Raw genomic sequence first — 15,374 nt, 5'->3', positions numbered from 1 at the left:
ACGCTAGGGTTCGGGCAGGGACTTCGATCGAGGACAAAAGTGCTTGAAACAGAGACAGGACAGAGCCACGTGCCCAGATGGCGACCCGTCAGCAATCACAGCACCTAACGTGGACTGAGCCTTCACGCTCGCAGTTTTCCCTCGTCCCCGACCTGACGGAGTTCCCTCCACGACCCGTGAGGTAGTGATAACGCTTCTGTGTCTTCAGGGCCGCCGACGTGACCGAACTACTTCGTCATCGCAACAGGGCCACCAACTAACGTCAGCCCGGCTCCCAGACGAGGAAGCTCAGCGAGGAGGCAACATACGCAAAACCACACAGCGCCGAGTCAGAGAGCAGCCCAGAGCTGGGGGGGTGGTGCCCTGCTTACCCCCTTACGCACGCGCTCCCACCGCGCCACAGCTCCCTGGCGAGAGGGGGGCCTCCCCAGCCCCCACCGGGCTCCCTCCCAGCTGCTGGCCCGGGCAGGGACGGCTGCCCAGAGACCTCTGTGGGCACAGACCCGCAGCCTGGAAGCCCTGCCAGCTCGCGCTCAACACCCCTTCTTCACGCCCACTGCCACAGCCTCCCGTGGGCCCTCTCCCCCAAAAGGTGACTCTAAATGGCCTTTATACCCACTTTCTAGACCTTCTGTAATCCACGTGCTGGCAGTCAGCGGGCTGGTGTCCCCGGAGCACAGCTCAGAGCCCGTCAAGACGGGCAAACCCTTCAGCACTACACCCAGCAGCCCAGAACCTTCCCTGGCCCGCCCATCTGCACTTGCAACTCCAGGCCCGCTGCCCCGTGAGCCAGCCGAACGGGACAACACAGGTGCGTGTTTCCCGTTCTGTCACCACCTGTTCATGGGGGCCTCCTCGCGGTGAAACCGATGCGGGCGGACGCTCCTCGAGACGGGGACGACAGAGTCAGGCAGGCGAGGGCATTCCAGGCAGAACGAGAAGACAAGCAGGTGGGCTCCCGCGTCTATCTCCGCCGCACCCTGCTCTCCGCTGCTCCCCAACGCCGCTCTTCACGCTCGCCTCTGTGAGCTGCCTCTCCCCTCCCTAAATCCCCACGGGCTTTCTGGAGTGCACCATGCTGGCTCTCTCTCCCTGTGTCGTCCCTGTTCATGTTCAATCCCTGGCCGCAAGACCACCAGACATTTCCTGAAGTGGGAGCATCATCTTTGGTATTTTTTTTTTATTTTTAATTGAAGTGTAGTTGACACATAACACCAGTTTGTGTACAACATCGTAGGTTTGACAATTCTAGACATTCTCAAATGCTCACCGTGGTAAGTGCAGTTGTCCTCTACCACCTCACAGTGACACAGCTTCGCTGACGACATCTCCTATGTGGTCCTGGTCATCCCTGTGACGTACTCATTCTATGACTGGAATTCTGCACCTCTCCAACCCGTTCACATGTTTCACGCACCCCGCCCCCAGCAACCACTAGCTTATTCTCTGAATTTATGAGTCTTCTCGCTCGTCATTGTTTGCTCATTTGCTTTGCTTCTGAGGCTCCACGGATGAGCGAGATCACACGGTGTTTGTCTCTGACTTACCTCACCGAGCATTACACCCTCTCGGTCCACCCACGTTGTTGCAAACGGCAAGATCTCATCCTTTTTGTGGCTGAGTAATAGTCCAGTATGTGTGTGTCTACGGAGAGACACTTGGGCCTCTTCCATAAGGTGGCTTCGTAAATAATGCTGCAGTAAACACAGCGGTACGCGTATCTTTTCAAATTAACATTTTCACTTTCTTCATTTAAGTATCCAGAAGTAGAATTCCTGTGTCATGTTAGCTCCAGTTTTAGTTTTTGGAGGAACTCCCTGCTGTCTTCCACAGTGGCTGTACCACTCGGCATTCCTGCCAGCCCTGCATGAGGTTCCTTTCTCTCCACGTCCTCGCCAACACTTATCTTCTCTTCTTGATAACAGCCGTTCTGACAGGTGTGAGGGGCATCTCCTTGGGTGATGTAGGTGGGGCATCTCCTTGTGTTGGTGATTTGTATCTCCCTGATGACCAGTGATGCTGAGCACCCATCCATGCGTCTGCTGGCCATCTGGACATCTCTGGAAAAAAGTCTATCTAGGTCCTCTGCCCCTTTTTTAATCATATTGTTTGGGGTTTTTGGGTTTTAAGTTATATGAATTCTTTATATGTTTTGCATATTACCCCTTTGTTGGATATATCATTATCCAACTTTGTTGGATATATCATTAACAAATAGCTCCTCCCAGTCACTGGTTGCCTTTGTGTTTTCTTCATGGTTTCCTTTGCAGTGCAAAGCCTTTTAAAGGGTAGTTGTGACTACCCTTTATTGGGGTAGTCACAACAGTTTATGTGTTTTGTTTCCCTTGCCTGGGGAGACAGATCCAGAAAAGCGTTGCTAAGGCTGATGTCCAGGAGATAACTGCCCATATTCTCCTCCAGGAGTCTCACGGCTTCCTGTCTCACATCTGGGTCTTTAATCCATTTTTAATTTATTCATGTGTATGGTGTATGAGACTGTAGTTCCGTTTCATTCTTTTGCATGTAGCTAGCTATCCACTTTCCCCATAAAATTTATGGAAGATACTGTCTTTTCCCCATTGTATATTGTGGCCTCCTTTGTTATAGATTAATTGATCATGTAATTGTTGACCGTACAATGGGTTTATTTCTGGGATCTCTATCCCATCCCATTGATCTATGTGTCAGTTTTCATGCCAGTACCATATTGTTCTGATTCCTATAGCTTCGTAGGATAATCTGAATTCAGGGTTGTGATGCCTCCAGCTTTGTTCTTTTTTCTTGGGATGGCTTCGGCTATTCTTTTGTGGTTCCATACTAATTTTAGGATTTTTTTGTTCTACTTCTCAGAAAAATACTATTGATATTTTGACAGGAACGGCTTTGAATGTGTTCATCACTCCAGGCAGTACAGACATTTTAGCAATATTAATTCTTCCAACCCATGAGCATGGAATCTCTCTCTGTTTATTTGTGTCGTCTTCAGTTTCGTTCACCAGTGTCTTACAGTTTCCAGAGTACAGGTCTTTCACTTCTCAGTTCAGTTTATTCCTAGGTATTTTATTCTTCTGGTGCAACTGTAAATGGGATTGTTTACTTCATCTCCCCTTCTGTTATTTCATTATGAATGTATAGATACACAAGAGATTGCTATACATTGACTTTACATCCCACAACCTCACTGAATTTGTCTATTGGTTCTAATAGTCTCTGCGGGCAGCTTTATGGTCTTCTCTCTGTAGTGTCATGTCATCTGCAAACAGTGACAGCTTTACTTCTTCCTTACAAATGTGGATGCCTTTTATTTCTTTTTTCTGTGTGATTGCTGTGGCTAGCACTTCTAATGCTACGTTGAATGAAAGTGGTAATGGTGGACATCTTTGTCTTGCTCCTGATCTAAGTGGAAAAGCTTTCAGCTTTCCAATGACTATGATATTCATTGTGGATGTGTCACACATGGCCTTAATTGTGCTGGGGCATGTTCCCTCCACCCTCTAAAGTGGGAGCATCACTCGCACTCACACTAGCGATGGTCGAGAATTCCTGCTGCTCCACATGCTCATCAACACTTGATGTTATCAGTCTTCTCCATTTTAGCCATTCTGGGGTCTTCAATTTGCATTTACCCGATAACTAATGACATTAGACATTTTTTCATATCATTCTGGCCACCTCTGTATCTTCCATTATAAAGGATTTGTTCAAATTTTCTGGTCATTTCTTAAATTAGATCATTTGTCTTATTACTGAGTCATAGGAGTCCTTGAGATATTCTTAACGTCATATTTTCTCCATCTGCTGCCCATTTATTTTCCAAAAGAAGTCTTTTGATGGGCAGAAATTGTGAAGGAGCTCAATTTATCAATTGCAAAGTAGCTCAATTTATTTTTCTTTTAGGTTCATGTTTTCTGTCCCCTTGCCTAAGGGACCTCTGTTTACTCCAAACTCCCAAACATATTCTCCTATGTTTTCTTATAGAAGGTTTATTATTAGGTCTAGGATCTATACATAGCAAATCTGAAAAGGACACAGTCTTTGCTCTTTTTGCATAGTGCCAGCTGCGAAAGATTCCAGTGCCATGAGACACCGTCATGAGCAGAGGGCTGAGGAGGTCTATACGGGAAAGGCAGGAGTACTTGATGCTTTCATCACATACTTGGAAACTCCCAGAACTTTAACTGTATGATTTGGTTTTAAATATGGGGAAAGATACTGGGGAAGGTAAAAATATTAGTGGTCATAGCCAGTACCCTCAATAAGGTCACCATCTAAAATAAAGGTCACAAGCTTTGGCCTCCAACCCATCAGAGTTCCCACTGATACTTTCGTGGACACTATTAAAGATGAAAGACTGGGATACTCTGATCAGTCATATACTCTTTCTTTCTTCTTCCGTCATTTGAACATAAGGAGAAACCAAACTATAAACACTACATTATAAGTAGAACTGCTAACGCTCCAAGCCCCAGGCAAGATCCTTAAAGGAAAAATCTTGGGCACCAATGCTTCAGAGCCCCAGGAGAACATTTAACTGAAAAGCTCCTCATTGGCCATGGGCCCTGTGAGCCTCAAAACAAAGCCCCGTTGGGTCAGCATAGACATCCACAGCACAGGAACTTGGGAATACAAAAGAGTCCCAGGCCAAGATCTTCACAAAATCTTGAAATGAAATCGAATCCCCAAACCCATTTCCAATCCGCTGCCCTTCTAGGGAGTATTAATCAACACATCTTTGTTCTAATGTTTCAACAGGCTGCCCAGCCATGAAGGCGGAGCCCACAAGGGCCCAGACGTCTACACGAAGCTCCTGCGGAAAGGAACTCACAGGCTACGCAAGACAGGTAGCTTTACTCACAAGCTAGACTCAAATGTTAACTCACGATTCCTTTGCCAACTGGAAAGTTAAGTTCAAATGTACTTTTTTCCTTTAGAAACAAAGCAGAAATATTATCAGGAAACTCAGACTAGAGAGTCTCCTGGCTTTCTGGAAGGACGGTACAGACACAGCCATCAGAAAGACCCAAGTGCCAGTCCCAGACCTGCACATTACTAGCTTTGGCACTTTCCTTATTTACGGGGATAATAAAATCTAATCATGATTGTCGAAAAGACTAAATGAAATAATATGTCTGGTTAGCCTCGCTTAAAGCCCCCGATGAGTATTCAAGAAATGGGAAATACCATGGTTAATTAATGGCTTTGATGTCACCAGTGTTAACCCAGAACTAGCCAGCCAGAGATGCTCCCGAAAATGCCTCCCTGGCCTTTGGGCTTCTCAAACACAGGCACCTGCAGTGACCTGGAGAGCAAGGCCGTGGCGGTCACTGTGAGACGGCCTGGTGACGGCACACGGGCAACGACCGCCGAACAGCGGGGCAGAGACCCGCGGAGACTGTGCCTCCTCAATGTGCAAAACACACCCTGTTTTTACCCACAGGTATTTCGAGCCATAATTATACAGTGAGAAAATATAGATTCAAAATTACATAAATTTCCATATACGTGTGTCCGAACAGTTTGGAAAGGAAAGAATGTAACTCTCTTCCCTACATCCCAAAGCAGGGCTACCAGGTTTGTACCAAGGACCTTTCTCTAAAAAGCATCTACTAATGTAGCTGGATCCTTTTTGGGTTTTAATCATTCAGAAGGAAAGGATTAAAAACAAACCAAGAAGTTACATAAGACCTGGTCCCTTGATGGCTGACAAGGTCATGGAGACGGACAAGCCAACAAGGAGTCACTCTGCTGAGCTCCCAGCACCAGAGAAGATGGGCGGCGGGGTGGACGATGGAGGGGCAGTTGTGCCCGCAGGCTCAGTCGGGTACCTAAGGGCTCCTAGAGCCAGTGTACACACCATGTGCTCGACACCCAGACAATCACTCACGAGAGACGAAACCTGACCAACAATCAGCACCCTGGTCAGCACACCACCTGCAAGCGTCAGAGCACAGCCGAAGCCAGACCTCCTGGCCCCCTCCGGTTCCTTCTTGGATGACCGCAGAGACCAACGCCTCTGGCCTCACAAAGTCCCGCCTACTTTTACCATCTTCGGGTTTATTAAGTAAGCAAGCTTGGGTGTACTGTGAAGGCTGCACAAACCTTGACTACATCTTCCTTAGCAAAAAGAGCCCCAAGTTTTTTAAGTATATTCTCCATAAAACCTATTCCCTCCAATGACAACTCATGGAGCCTGCAACTGAAAGTCAACTAAATAAGACCATACATACTGAAGGGGGAAAATCAGAGGGGGAGATGACCCATGAGAGACTCTGGACTCCAGGAAACAATCTGAGGGTTTCAGAGGGGTGGGGGGTGGGGGGAACAGGGCAGCCGGGTGATGGGTATTAAGGAGGGTATTTGAATGAGACTTTGGGAGAAAGGCAGTGTTGGTATGTTTAGGATCCAACATCCTGATTCAAAACCCTCTGAGGACCTTTTTGTATTGACTGTTTATTGATTCATTCAAAACACAATTTCTCATTCCAGGAGGATTTATATATTTGTGCCAGGAGTTTGTGGTCACTCTCAGGCCAGGACACTTTAAATTAAATCCTCAGTTCCAGTTGCCTTTTTCCTTCCAGTAAGATTCTGAGATTCCTTATTTTCTTGCTTTGAAGGGTGGGATTTTTTTCCAGTTCCCCCTTTCATTAAACACGGCTTGGGGGAGGTCCTGGCTGTACATACGGGTCTGCCATCCAATTCCCAGTGGGGACAGGCCGAAGGTTTGCCTCCTGCCCCGCCAGGTGGGCCAATGAAACCGTGTTCCCAGAGCCAGGTGGCATTCGCTGGCTTCCGAGGCTCACTTACCTTCCAGGATTTGTGCTTTCTAGTTGTTTCGGCCCCTGAGGATTTCCTCTTACTTTGCTGCTACACATTTTGAAAAACTAGGGAAAAAAGTTTTATTTCTTAATCAGCATTTTTTTTTAAGATTTTATTTACTTACTTGAGAGGGAGAGCAGGAGCGAGAGTGAGCAGGGGGGAGCAGCACAGGGAGAGGGAGAAGCAGGCTTCACACTGAGCACGGAGCCCAGTGTGGGGCTCGATCCCAGGATCCTGGGACCATGACCTGAGCCGAACACAGATGCTCAACCAACTGAGCCACCCAAGCGCCCCTTAATCAGCATTTTTAAGGAACACAAGCAAAGAGGGTTATTGAGAGTTGCTAGTCCATGATTCTGTCAAAACAGAAGATATACTACTTATCTTCTGAACTTGTGCATTATTTGATATTTTTTCCTACTAACAGATATTTTTTAATTAAAAAAATAATTAAGGGGCACCTGGGTGGCTCAGTCGGTTAAGTGTCTGCCTTCAGCTCAAGTCATGATCCCAGAGTCCTGGGATCGAGCCCCACACTGGGCTCCCTGCTCAGCAGGGAGTCTGCTTCTCCTTCTCCCTATGCCCCTCCCCCCTCAAATGGGCACACACACTCTCTCTCTCCCTCTCCCTAAAGCAAATAAAATCTTTAAAAAGAAAAAAAAGGGGGGGCCCTGAGTGGTTCAGTGGGTTAAAGCCTTTGCCTTCGGCTCAGGTCATGATCCCAGGGTCCTGGGATCGAGCCCCGCATCGGGCTCTCTGCTCAGCGGGGAGCCTGCTTCCTCCTCTCTCTCTGCCTGCCTCTGCCTACTTGTGGTCTCTGTCTGTCAAATAAATAAATAAAATCTTAAAAAAAAAAAAAAAGAGTTTCAATGACAGAAAAGATAATACCGCTCACTTTATGTCTTCACTTTCAGGGATCGGTACTGCGGGGTCCTCAGGGATCAAGCATTTTATGAAAATGCTCAGCTCGGGGACACACCTCCTTGGTGAGCACCACAGCTGTACAATCCTGCTCACCTGTAACACTCGACTGAGATGCTCCAAAGGCACATCACTCACCACCTGCACACAGCCGACCCGTGGCCGCCCTCGTCCAGGATCAGTGGCCAAGCCCCCTCAGGTCCGCCTCCCTGGGAGCTGCTCGGGAGCACAGGCGCCGGGCCGGGTACCCTGCTGCCCGCCGCAGAGCTGTCCTCTCACTAGAACTTCATCGCAATCCTGGGAAGGTGGGGCATGAGCGATCCAGCTGACTGGAGAAATTCTGGTTCCTTAAGTGACCGTGCGAGTCCCACAGCTACTCAGTGGCACAGCTAGGATGAAGACCCACTGATGCCAAACCGTGGAGCCGCCTCCTCTGCGCCATCCCCTCACCATCTGCCCAGCCTTCCACAGGCTGCCAGAAGAGTGGTCCTTTACCGCCCTGGACGCCCAGTACCAGTGACCGCTCTTAGGAAAAAGCCTGAGGGAGACCACGCGCCACCTGCCACCTCCCAACCCCATGGGCCCCGGCCTCTGCGCAGCCACGCTCCCTCCCTCCGTGGGGCTCCCCGCTCGCCATCCCTCTGGACTGGAAGCTGAATTCTGCACAGCCCTGGGCTCCCAAGCAGGGCTGCCGTGCCCGGTAGCTCTCAAGCAAACAGGACCCCACCGCCACCCTCGCCCACGCGGAGCCCACACCGACTCTCGGAAACGGCTTCCAGAGGACAAGCCTCAGTCTTGCTCTGTAAGACGCGCCTTCACTGAAGCTCCGCCTGCGCTCGTGGCTCTGCTTCACCAGACGACTGGGACAGTGCTCGCGGAGCTCCCTGGAGCGGAGCGTGCCGCACGGGCTAGACCACGCCGGTGGCTCCGGTCACAAGCGCAGCGACACCAGTGTGAGGGACAGCGCCTCATTCTCCCCGGTGCGGCCCCATCTCTACAGCCCTGGTGACGTAACAGACACAAGGGCTGAGTAGCCAAGCTCCCGAAACAGAGTCACTGGAATCGGGCTTCGAGCACAGCGTTCCCGCGAGAAGTGTGCCGTGAAGCGGACAGCCCCAGCTGCTCCACACACCCGACTCAGAGCATCTGACAGACTACACCCAAAGGGGTGGTTTTAATGAAATTAAGATGAATCCATCCTGAATAAGCTCCCAGTATCACCCCCTCTGTGTCCTACCCAGGGTCTGATTTCACCCTCTCGTGGAACCGTCCAGGTAGCACAACCTCAATCTGGGTTTCTCGTTAACCAAATGGGGAGAGAGAGAGAGACTGCTGCGAACAGATTCACCTAACAACTCTCAATCTGGCACCCACTGCGACTCCCACTAGGAATACACACATCAGTGCTCCACGGTCCTGCCCTCAAGAAGCTCGGCCTTTTCGTTCACAACAGCATTAAAAAGAATGCGATAATGGGATGAATTTAACAAAAATGTGTGAGGCTTGTACACTGGAAACAGTAAGAGATCGCTGAAAGAACTTATGAAGGGAAGACACCTCAGGTTCCTGGGATGGAAGACAGTATTGAGACATCAAAATTCCCCAAAGTGGGCGCCTGGGTGGCTCAGTGGGTTAAGCCGCTGCCTTCGGCTCAGGTCATGATCTCAGGGTCCTGGGATCGAGTCCCACATCGGGCTCTCTGCTCAGCGGGGAGCCTGCTTCCCTCCCTCTCTCTGCCTGCCTCTCTGTCTACTTGTGATCTCTCTCTGTCAAATAAATAAATAAAAATCTTTAAAAAAAAAAATTCCCCAAAGTGACCTACAAATTCTTCCCAATCCCAATCAAAATCCCAGTTGGCTTCCTTGGAGAAACTGACATGTGGGTCCCAAAATTCACAGAGAGTCTCAAGGGACACGGAATAGCCAATACAATCTTGAAAAAAAAAGAGCAGCATTTGAGGACTCACACTCCCCGACTTCACAACTTACCACGAAGCTGCCGTAAGCAAGTCAGTACGGTCCTTGCGTGAGAACGGATATAAATCAATGGGACAGAATTAAAAATCAAACCTTACGTGTACAGTCAGTTAATTTTCCACAAGGATGGCAAGACCAGTCGGTGGGGGAAGAGTGTGCACAGTGAGCAGTGCGGGACAGCGGGGTCTCTGTCTTCAACCGAGGAACTTGAACCCATCTGCGCACGATGAAAATCAACTCAAAATGGACCAAAGACCTAAAGGTACAAACTAATCCTAGAAACTTCCTACAAGAAAACAGTAAAACTTTGTGACATTGGCTTTGGCTGTGTTTTCCATGACCCAATAGTAAAACCATGAGTGATCAAAGAAACAATCGATAAACGGACTTCATTAAAATTAAAAACTTCTGTGCTTCAAAGGACATCATCAAGAAAGGGAGATGACCGCCCAGCAGAAAGGGAGAACATTTTTGCAAAGTGTGTATCTGATAAGAGATTAGTATCCAGGATATATAACAAACTTTTACAACAGAACAATAAAAAGAAAACAAAACCCATTTAAAAATTGGCAAAGAATTTACATGCGTGGCCAATAAGCACATCATCATCAGCCATCAGGGATGAAGACTGACACCGGCATGAGACAGTTCACACCCAGCAGGATGGTCATGATGAAAGCATGGAGAGCAGAAGGCATCCAAGGGGATGGGAAGACGTGGGGACACTCACACGCTGCCGTCCATATGACGGTGCAGGTGCTCGGGAGAACAGTCTGCTGATGCCGCAGAAGGTCAGACACAGAGCCACGGGATGACCCAGCAAGTCCCCCCTAGGTATGCACACCCAATAGAACTGGAAACGTGTGTCCTCACAAACACGTACACGTCAGTGTTCACAGTAGCTTTATTCAGAAACACCCAAAGGAGGAAACGACCCAGCTGCCGTCAACTGACGATGGCACAAGCAAATGTGGCCTGCCCGCATCCAGCCACGAAGGACGAAGCACCGCCACCACGTGGATGAACCTTGACAACACTGCATCAGGGAGTCAGCCAGACACAGACACACACTGTCCTCTTCGGTGAAAGGTACACACGCGTTCATTGTACTACTCTTGTGACTCTTCTGAAGAGTCTTGAAATCTTTCAAAATAAAGTGTACAACAAGTTAAAAACACAAAGTCTTCCTCATGGAGGGCTTTAAGGAGGAAATGCAGACACGGACATTGGGCTCTTGGTTCAAGGCCTTGGTCATCTGCACGTGGTCACGGCCTCTCAGAGGAGTGGCTCTCCACGCCCCCCACGCGGTGTCCTCACGGCCTCCGCACGCGTCAGTGAGGACCCGCTCTCCCACAAGCGTGCTTGGCGGGGCGACTACGGAGACCGCTGAGACGCGGCCCCGGCTCTGGCCTCCGGCTGCGTTACCAAACCATGTGATTGAAGATGCGTCACTTTAACATCCAGTCCCAGTTTTCAGGATCTCCTGGGGTAAGCAGCATAGAATTCTCAAAGGCAGTAAGCGTCTGTGATTCTGTTTATGGATTTAGGTACATTCTGCCCCATTCTAAAAAATAATCTAAATCAACTTTTTAAACCCAACTGAGCAACTATAACAACAGGAAGATGAAAACGAGGATGGGGAGAAACCCAGGATGGAACAAGCAGGGCGCGGGGCGAGCGGCGGAGGAGGCGCGCTTCCGTCAGGGCGACCCTCACTCCGACAGCTGAGGCAGGACGAACAGACCATGAGCTCCGGGGCCCCCGAGATGCTGAGATGCCTCCGCAGTAGCGTCGGCCGCACGTCCCCACGCGGCGAGTCCTGAACAGGCCCCCCATCCCGGAGCGCCTGCACCAACCGCACCGCACACGTGGGGCTGCGTGGGGCGCCTGCTCTCAGCGCCCCCTCCCCTCGCTGCACCAGGCTCCAATGCCAGGGCTGGGCCAGACCCCGTGGCTTCGGGGGACAGCCCCTCACCTGAAGCCCAGCTGGTGGCACAGCAGCCCCATCGGTTCCGCTGTCCCTGCCCCGCCTGCTGGTTTCTCTACAGCCCTGACTTCCCACCTGGAGATTTCCTTCTGTCCCTGCATACAAGCACGCCCCACCTTGTTCAACCAGACATTTCTCCGTCCCCTCTCTCCCTCCCCTTCTCAGTAAGGAACCCGACTCCCCTCCCTCCCCATGCAACCGTTCCTTTCTTTGCCAGGACCATGACCTCCCCATAGCCGCCCTGACAGCCGGGTGCCCTGCCACTGGGACTGACACATCTCGGCCTTACCTACGTTGTATCTTTACACGTCTCCCCTCTATTGTAAAGAGCCTTTCCTGGATCTCCCCATCGCTCCGATTTGGAGCTTCATTCGACACACAGTTCCGAGATTACAATTACCGTGCGCATATCTACCAGCTTTTGCTGGGTTTCCCTAGCAACGGCTTCATTAAGGAACTGCGGCAAGAAGTTTGAAGAGGCTACTCGGAACCGCACAGAGCAGCCCGCACACAATTTAAATGGCTCTGAAGAGAAAATGAACCAGAGACAATGAGATCACAGCTTCTAGTTGAGAGAATCATGAGCCACAATGTTCTTAAATGGCCCGACTCACTCGTGAACCTCAGGGCTGCGGCAGCATCGGTGCTGGGAAGCACGCGCTCCTGCCGTACGCTCTCGCCGCTGCTCAGGTGCGGGGCTTCACCAAGTTTTTCAAAGAGTTTCTTACTACCACTTGCTCTAATTGTCACCTTCCACTTCCTGCAAAAGTAGTTTTTCTGTAAAAGATTACGATACTTCAAAAATCAACTCAAAATGGATGAAAGACTTAAATGTGAGGCAAGAAACCATCAAAATCCTAGAGGAGTACACAGGCAGCAACCTCTGTGACCTCAGCCACAGCAACTTCTTGCCAGACATGGCGCCAGAGGCAGGGGAAACAAAAGCAAAAATGAACTATTAGGATTTCATCAAGATAAAAATGTTCTGCACAGCAAAGGAAACAGTCAACAACACTAAAAGGGAGGCTTTGGAATGGGAAAAGATCTTTGTAAATGTCTTATCAGATAAAGGGCTAGTATCCAAAATCTACAGAGAACTTATCAAACTCTATAGCCAAAAAACAAAAAGTCCAGTTAAGAAATGGGCAGAGAGGGGACGCCTGGGTGGCTCAGTTGATTAAGCGGCTGCCTTCGCTCAGGTCATGATCCCAGCGTCCTGGGATCGAGTCCCACATCCGGCTCCTTGCTCGGCAGGGAGCCTGCTTCTCCCTCTGTCTCTGCCTGCTGCTCTGTCGGCCTGTGCTCGCTCTCGCTCCTCTCTCTCTCTCTCTCTGACAAATAAATAAATAAATAAATAAAATCTTAAAAAAAAAAAAAGAAAAGAAATGGGCAGAGAACATGAACAGACATTTATGCAAAGAAGACATCAGATGGCCAACAGACACGTGAAAAAGTGCTCCCCATCACTCGGCATCAGGGAACTACAAATCAAAACCACAAAGAGATACCACCTCACACCAGTCAGAATGGCTAAAATTAAGAAGTCAGGAAATGCCAGGTGTTGGAGAGGATGCGGAGAGAGGGGAACCCTCCTACGCTGTTGGTGGGAGTGCAAGCTGGTGCAGCCACTCTGGAAAACAGCATTGAAGTTCCTCAAAAAGTTGAAAATAGAGCTACCCTATGACCCAGCAATTGCATTATTAGGTCTTTATCCAAAGGATACAAACACAGTGATCCAAACGGGCACCTGCACCCCAGTGTTCATAGTAGCAGTGTCCACAGCAGCCCGACTGCGGAAAGAGCCCAGACGCCCATCGAGCAGCGAACGGATAAAGAAGATGCGGTGTGCATCTACAACGGAGCATCATGCAGCCGTCAGAAAGAATGAAGTCCAGCCATTTGCAGTGAGGTGGACGGAGCTAGAGAGTGTTACGCTGAGTGAAGGAAGCCAGTCAGAGGAAGACAAACACCGTGGGATTTCACTCACATGCGCGGTTTGAGAAAGAAAACAGATGAACATAAGGGAAGGGAGAAAAAAGAGAGAGCGAAGCAAATCATAAGAAACTCTTCAAGACCGGGCGCCTGGGGGGCTCAGTCAGTGAAGCGTCTGCCTTCGGCTCAGGTCATGATCCCAGGATCCTGGGCTCAAGCCCCGCATTAGGCTCCCTGCTCCTCGGGGAGCCTGCTTCTCCCTCTGCCTGCTGCTCTCTCTCTCTCTGTCAAATAAATAAATAAAATCTTACAAAAAGAAACTCTTAAATGCAGAGAACAAACTGAGGTTGATGGGGGAGGATGGGCTAGATGGGGGATGGGTATTGAGGAGGGCACTTGCTATGACGCGGTGTTACAAGTGAGTGATGAATCATGACATTCTACTCCAGAAACCAATACTGCACTGTATGCTAACGAACAAAATTTAAATTAAAACTCAAAAACAATTTTTTAATAAAAAAATAAAAAATGAGGGGGCACCTGGGTGGCTCAGTCGGTTAGCATCTGCTCAGGTCATGATCGAACCCCACATCGGGCCCTCCGCTCAGCGGGGAGTCGCTGCTCCTTCTCACTCTCCCTCTGTGCTCACTCTCTCACTCTCTCTCTCTTAAATACATAAATAAGAACATTTAAAAAGTAATAAAAAATGAAAGACGTGCATTTATGCCCCCACCTGCGAAAACAGCTTCCCAGCCAGCCCAAACTTTCAGCATCCTCCTGACAGGCAGCGCTGGCCACGCAGCCCCCAGGAGTTTAGGGCCTCGGGTCCTCCCAGGCCCTCCCCCTGCCCCAAGCACACGGCCTGCCGTCCCATGGCTTCAGGCCTTCTCGGTGCCCCCGCCCCCCACCCGACAGTGACCCGGGCAGAGCTGCCGCAGGGCAGACACCGCGACAGTCCTGGACGAGCGCAGCTCATCTAAACCAATCTTCCGCAGCGGGGGGCTCACTGCTCTACCAGTTCTCGCACCAAGACATAGCGAGACGGACCCAGTGATTGTGCTGCAGGTCCCGCAGCCACTAAGGAGCAGGGCAGGCCGTGGGCCCAAGCCGGGCTGACCACCCTCTAGGCCTGCAGGGCCCCGCAGCGTGAACGCCCACAAGGACTCCCCCCACAACCTGTCGAGCCCCTGGTCTCCGGGCTCACAAGGTCTGGCCCCAGCCTGCCTACAAAGTGGCTTACCCTTAGGAACAAACCACTCAGGGCCCCGAGTGACCACCAGGCCACACTCTGAGTTTGTGCAGGGCTGTTTCCCTCACACTGAATGGCCCAAATGCTGCGTGATTTTCCTCTTTGTGGTTTATTTGCCTGTACCGGGTTCACTGGCTCTCCTCTGTTTTTGTCTCTCCCTTCAGTGTCTTACCCGCTCAGAAGCACCCCTTCCTGTCTGAGCCGGGGACTCCCTGTGACAAGGGGTCTGATGGGCAGTGCGGTGCTTCCCGGGGAGGGAAGGAGGCACAGAGCAGCCACATCACCTGCCCAAAGGAGTGACGCCACAGCCCCTGTGCTTAAGCATTATGCTAAAATATTTACTGTATTATAGATACCGTTATAACGTGTGAGGAGGACACACACCAACCCAAAGACATTCATTAGCTCCAATTTTGTTTCCTCTTTATTTTATTCCTATTTTGAAAACTAAGAATCTCTAGTCAATATGGCAAAATATTCATGTGTCAAA

General features: G+C 49.9%; 1 protein-coding gene across 1 annotated transcript in view; it reads right to left on the bottom strand.

Annotated features, from left to right (window-relative positions):
* The window catches only part of TRAPPC9 (trafficking protein particle complex subunit 9), a 510,796-nt gene that overhangs the window by 446,112 nt on the left and 49,310 nt on the right, over positions 1–15,374 (bottom strand). The window lies entirely within an intron of this gene.

Source organism: Martes martes (assembly GCF_963455335.1).
Source record: "Martes martes genome assembly, chromosome: 4".
Lineage (NCBI taxonomy): Eukaryota > Metazoa > Chordata > Mammalia > Carnivora > Mustelidae > Martes > Martes martes.
Note: the sequence above shows the minus strand (reverse complement) of the source record. Positions and strands in the feature narration are given on the sequence as shown.